The sequence below is a fragment of the Psammomys obesus genome, unplaced genomic scaffold, assembly GCF_907164565.1.
Source record: "Psammomys obesus unplaced genomic scaffold, mPsaObe1.curated_primary_1811, whole genome shotgun sequence".
In the NCBI taxonomy this organism is placed as follows: Eukaryota; Metazoa; Chordata; class Mammalia; order Rodentia; family Muridae; genus Psammomys; species Psammomys obesus.
The window spans coordinates 17,998,169-18,005,016 of NW_026596046.1; positions in this window are offsets into that span (position 1 = coordinate 17,998,169).

A 6,848-nucleotide genomic window follows, 5' to 3' on the forward strand; every position below is an offset into this window, starting at 1 on the left:
CACACACACACACACACACACACACACACACACACACACACACACACGCCAGCCAGTCTAGGCTCCCTACCTCACCTCAGACTTGTAGATTTCTTTCCAGCGCTCTCACCATGAGTTCTGGCGTTGGCACTGTGATGTTAAACAGGAGTCGTGAGGGGACTGTGTGCTCTACACACTCTGAAGTATCAGTGAGTAGGACCACCGCAAAGCCAGGCCTCAGAGTGGGGCCATCCTGGCTGATGGCCTGTTCCCATGTCACAGCTGGACTGGGCTGGGCTGGGCCAGCCCCCAGGGTGCTTCCTCTGGGAGCCCTGGACACTGTCCACTGTGTGGGAAAGCATTAAACCCGTGGCAAGTGGGCCTCCCAAGGGTCAGAGCAGTGTCCCTGGAAGGCAGGAACAGAGAGGCCCTGTGGGGGTGAGCAAAGTGCCCTAATTGTACAGCGGTACACTCTTTTTGGCGGAAGTGGCTCCAAAGACCACAAGAAGGACAGATTCCCTTCACTCAGACCAAGACCGGGAACTGGGAATTGTTCTGGGAAGCGATACTTGTAAAAGCTGGGGACCGCCAGGGGCTGCCACAAGATCGTTCCGTAGAGGACCCTTGCCTTGCCCTCACAGACATAACCAAGACCACCCTGGGGTCCCCCAAGCTTGTACTCAGGCTGAGGTGAGCGGCTACCAGCCAGTCGTGAGTCTGGCATGAAGGGGCTTCAGGGAGGGCAACTCGAAGCTGCCCCTGTACTCTGCAGGGTTACTGTCCATGTGGTGGTGCTAGGTTCAAACGGGAGGTGGGGGGGAGGCCTAGGCGGAGAGTCCCGCCGTCAAATCCAGAGGCTGAGGCAGAAGACTGCTTAGAGATCCAGGCCAACCTCAGCTACACAGCTCACTGCTCGGGGATTCACCCTCCACCGGAGCCACAGCCCTAGTGCCTGTACCTAGGCTCCTCCCAAGCCAAAGCAGCTCCCCGAGCCCCTGGGGAACTGCGGCCAGTCCTCCCGTGTGGTGGAGGGCCACCCACGCTGACAGAGGTGAGAGGCCACCGGCTCCAAGTTCCACTTTCCCAAGTAGACTGGCTGGGGACCTGGGAGAGTTCACCTGTCATCTCAGAGCTGCCAGCCACAGGGGTGGCCTGAAATCTCCCAACCGCACACCTCAATAGTATTCTGAGCAGGGCGGGGCGTTAAGTCATCCTAGCCTCGACTCTCCAGAGCCGGGTGGCCTGCCCCGGAGGCCATCGGAGGTATCCTGCTTGGAAAGACCCATCGGAGAAAACCCTCGGGTTGCTGCAGGCGCCGCTCCCAGGAGGGCACGGCAGGAGGGTCCCTGTGCATGGGGTCCAGGTAGCAAAACCGAGAGAAAGGTCTAGCTCCTGCCTCCTCACAGAGGCTGGGACCGCTGAACAAAAACTTGTAGCTTTGCTCAGTGACTTCCTGGGCCAGCGCGCGCCGTCTGTTCCACTCGCCCTGCTCCCAGTCTTATGCTTTCGACCCCGGGCTCCGGCCACCCCCTGTTCTCCAGGCCTGGCCACCTTCTGCCACCAGGGCCCGGACCTCCCTCGGTGCCCTGCAGACACCTCAAAGCCACGAGCGGCTGGCAGCCACGGCGAGCCACTCCAACAGCCTCAGTAGCTACCGGCCCTCAGTTTACCCATCTGGTAGGGTCAGAAGCTACAGTTAGCTCGCGCACCCCGGATGCCAAGCTCCACCCTCGGTAGCCCCAAACGTCCGCAGCCCCGTGGCTGCCGCCCAGCACTTGCCTAGGACAGCGCGCTGCTCCGCGCCGCTCCGAGCTGCTCCAGCCTAGCCGCAGCCCGCCTGGCCCGGAGAGTTAAAGGGAAGTAACCCGAGCCCACCACCGCTCCGCCCGGATTACACCACCCCCCACCCCCGGCTCCGCCCGCGCTCCTCCCCGCCTGTCCACAAACGGCCGCTCCCCCGACGGTGCGGCCCCTGGCCCCCAGCGCCAGACCCGGACCTCTAGCCCTCATCCACCCACACTCAGCGCGCTGCTGTTCCAGTGTCCCGCCCACCACATCTGGGAGACATCTGCAGCTGGAGGAAGGGGTTCCCAGCCCTCTCAGTTTGCAGGATAATTCCTACAGCCTTGGTGGCTTTCTGATAATAATCTGATTATTATTCTCCTTCTTCTCCTTCTTCTCCTCCTCCTCCTCCTCTTCCTTCTCTTCCTCCTCTTCCTTTCCTTTTCCTCCTCTTCCTCTTCTTCCTCCTCCTCTTCCTTCCCATTCCTTTGCTCCCCCTCCCTTCTCCTCTCCCTCTTCCATCAGCCCATGTGTAGCCCATGCTGGCTGGGAACTCATCATATAATCCTGGCTAATCTCAAACTAGCAACAATCCTACTTCACTGCTACTCTTTCCCGTGTGCTGGGATTACCCACCAATTTCATCTAACGTCTTCTTCCTTTCCCTTTCTCCCCTCCCTCCCTACCTCCCTTGTGTTCTTCTGGGGATTAGCCCCAGTGTTCACTGTATGCCAGACTGGCCTTAAACTGTGAACTCTTCTACCTCATCCTCTCCAGGCCAAGCTCTGGCTAACTCTAGGAGGTCTTCAGAAAGTCCAGGTTATCAGAAGGACCTAGCAAATGAAGGATTGCACTCTGAAGTGTATGTTTCTAGAAGCTGTGTGTGTCTGCCAGGGCACTCCCTCTCTGAGTGTCTTTTTTATTGGCAACAGAAGGTAGTATTTATTTTAGTTTCCTATGGCTGCTATAATAACACAAACTTTAAAAGGCCCATGCTTATTCTCTTACTGTTCTATAAATCAGACTTGCTGTGCTGAAACTTGGGGTGTTGGTAGAAAGCTTTCCTTCTGGAAGCTCTAAGAGAGAGCATCTTTGTCTTCCCCAGTGGCTAGAGGCATACACATTCCTTGGCTTGAGGCCATCTTTGTTTTTGAAGCCAGGAGTGACAGGTGCTGCCTACCTCAGCTTGGTCATTCTGATATTGACTGGCCTTTCCCATGGGATCCACCCATATAATTCAAGATAATCTCCCCGTTCCAAGTGGGCTCCTGAGCGACTGAATCTACCCACAGTTCTAATTACCCTTAGCTGTAGAGCACTGCACTTTCCCAGGTTCTGGGTACCTGGAGAAATTGAGGTGTCTATAGGGAAGATCCGTGCCTATCACAATAGCCAAATGACTTCCAGGATCTCAAATTTAGAGGCATTGTAAATAGTTAAACTGACTCCTCCTCTCCATTCAAGGGACTTGCTGGGCAGCTTAGCCCCACAGCCTGTGCTCTAATGGATGGCCAGAGGCCCGAAAGGCAAGTGCTGCTGAGCCACGCCCTGTCCCAGACTAACCATGTTTTTCTCTGAAACCTGCTCTTTCTTTCGGAAGGAAGCCAATGGATGGGCCCGGGTGCCTCTAGGCAAAACCTCGCTGTGATCTTAAAAACCAGGTCACAAATATATTGCAATGCAGAGTCACTGGAGTTGTGAGCTGCTTGCAAAGTTAGAGTCAGTGGGCCCTGCAGAGTCCTGAGAATCAATTTCAGATTTCCTTCCTCCTCAGACTCACGCCTGTCTACTTCCGCCATCACATCTGGTGAGGCTAACAAATCAAAAATGGGCTCAGTTGGGCCAAGAGAGAGTCTTCCTCTTGCCTCAGGCTGGGGGCAGGTCTTGAGAGAAGCCATGCATAAGGGAGGACTGTTATGGACCACAGTGGGGTAGAGAAGACTTGCAGGAATTCAGCCTAAGGAAGTTGAAAATTTATGTATAGGTTTCTCACTGCTGTATAATTCATAGTAGGGGAAAAGAAAACATAGCTTAAGCATTCTGCAATAGGGGATTGGCTAAATAAATTATAGTCCTCTCATATGGTGACATACTATACCATCATTAAAAACACGTCATGTTTTGGCTAGGGGCATGGCTAAATGGATAGAAAATGTTCAAGGCCCTGGGCTAAAAAGATTCCTACCACCAAAATAAACATGTGTATGTAATATTTCATATGTAGCAAAACATACATATTTCAGTGAGACCATAGGAGGATTTTTTTTTAAACTAATTTGAGAATGAGGAAAGCCTGTTTAAGTACTTTAGCAAATCTGAGACCTCTCAAGAAAAGACTGATAAATTTGACTACATAAAGAATTAAAAACTCAAAATAACATGTGACGAAATGGAGTAAAAAGAATTAAAAGTTCAGCATTATGAGCTGGGCATATGAGTCAGCGAGTAAGAACGCTTTCTGTGCAGTTATAAGAATTAGGATTCTCCAGCTCCTATGTAAAAACTGGGTGTAGCCACAAGTGCTTGTAACCCCCATGGTGGGGGTTAGGGGTGGAGACAAGACAATCAGTGGGGCTTGCTAGCCAGCCTGGCCTAAAAGAAAAGAAAAGAAAAAGAAGAAAAAGGTGGGAGCTCCAGATTCCAGGAGAGACTATATCTCTAGGGAATAAGGGGGAAAATGTTTGAGGAAGATGCCTACTGCCCTTCTCTGGCCTCTTTCTTGTAACACACACACACACACACACACACACACACACACACACCGAAAAGTCTCAGTTTTCATCTCACTTACATGTGTTCTGTGGGACACATGTCTGGAAGTTTTGGTTCAAAGGGAGATGTGATATCCATGACAAGTATTGCCAAACCAAACAGCCTCTGTGGATGCTCTGCTCTCAGCTGGTTGTTCATCCACCAACAAGGCAGGGGGGGGGGGAGCTGCTTCCTCATTCCCACCCCCAGCCAAATGGCTTTGCTAAAGGTTTTTGATCTTTGGTTATCAGACGATGGTATCTTTCCTCCCTCCCTTCCTCCTCCCCTATCATCACTGCCTCAGTCTCTATCCACCTACCACTCAAAAGCTTGGGCCTTTGTTGTTCTTGTTTTCTTTGTTCGAGACGGGGGGTGGGGGGGGGGTGTTTCTCTGTGTAGCCCTGGCTGTCCTGGAACTCGATCTGTAGACCAGCCTGGCTTGAAACTCCCTTGTAGCTGAGGATGGCCTCGAACTCAGAGTGAACTTCCTGCCTCAGCAACAAGAGTGCTGGGATCACAGGTTTATGCCACCACACCCAGTCACCTAATTTTAAAGGAGAAAAAAACAGGTAGACCCATGTTTTGTTTGTATAATGTGTGCATGATAGCTGGAAAGAGGCATAAGAAACTGATGACATAGGTTGCTTCCCAGGGAAGACAGTGTGAACTGGATAGATTTTCCAATTTGTCCTTTTGTTCTATCTGTCTGTCTGACTATCTATCTTTCCATCCATTTATATATCTTCTACTTATAGGTGTATATATATATATATATATATATATATATATATATATATATATACATAAAACATTTATTTGTGTGTGTAGAGCGCCATACATGTCAAGGTATATGTGCAGACTGTCCATTCTCTCCTTGCATCACGTGAGTACCACGGACGGCACGCAGGTAGTTGGCCTTAACAGCAAGGGCTTTATCCACGAAGCCATCTCACCAGCCCCTTCTTTGTTGAACCACATGAGTGGACACAGTGTTTACTCGAATATAAATTAAGTTAAATCAACTGTTGAGACACATTTTTAAAAGACCAGGAGAGCAGCAATATGAAAGTTCAAGCTTTTAATTTTTTTTTTAATATTTACTTTTATTTTATGTGCATTGGTGTTTTGCCTGCAAGGATGTTTTATGTGAGGGTGTCAGATCTTGGAGTTACAGACAGTTGTGAGCTGCCGTGTGGGTGCTGGGAATTGAACAGGGATCCTCTGGAAGAGCAGTCAGTGTTCTTAACTGCTGAGCACCCACACACACACACACATATCCCACCCTCTATTTTTGAGACAGGAACTCTGTGGTCCAGGTCAGTCTCGAACTTGCTAAGTAGTCAAGGATGATCCTGAATCCCTGGTCATCCTTCCTCTATCTCCCAATTGCTGGGCTTACAGGTGTTCACCCACGCTCGGCTTATAGGTTGCTGGGGTGGAACTTGGGGCCCCTTGTATTCTTGGAAAGCACTCTACCAACTGAGCTACATCTCCAGCCCAAGGTCAGGTTACAGATGAAGTGATTGGATGTCTGGGGTTTCCCTTTGACATAAGCCCAGATGGGTACACAACACAACACGATTCAACACAGGGGAACCTGAAGCAGCCAAATGCTCAGTAATTGAGGGTTTGGTTAAATAAATTGTGGATCTTCTCTGAGAATAAAATACTGCACCATTGTTTAAAAGTAATAGATCATGTATTAAAGGCACTAGAAGAACTTTTTTTTTTTGCTTTGTTTAGCTATTAATTATGGAGTGGGAAGACCTAAAGTTGTATTTAAAAATCCAGAAGACAGGGGCTAGAGAGATGGCTCAGTGGTTAAGAGCACTGGCTGCTCTTCCAGAGGACCCAGGTTCAATTCCCAGCTCACAACGTGGCAGCTCACAACTGTTTGTTAATCCTGTCCTGGGGGATCTGACACCCTCCCTCAGACACACTCGTAGTCAAAACACTGGTATACATAACATAAAAATAAATATTTTTTTTAAAAAAAGAGAATCTATCTTTCTCTGAATACAAAAATAAAAATCCAGAAGCCACAAAAAGGAAAGTCTGAGTAGCTAAAAGCAAAAATTTCTCCATTGTGGGAGCATGTGTGTGTGTGTGTGTGTGTGTGTGTGTGTGAGCATTACAAGAGGCTGAGGCAGGAGGATTGCCTCAAGTTCAAGGTCCAAATGAGCTACACAGCAACGCTCCATCTCAAAGGGGAGAGGCAGGACACATTGCCTAGTTGGCAAAATGTTTGCCCAGCATGCAGGAAATCCTGGGTTCCATCCCAACCAGGTGTGGCTGCCTACACTTGTAACCCCAAAACCGGGGAGGCTGAGGCAGTG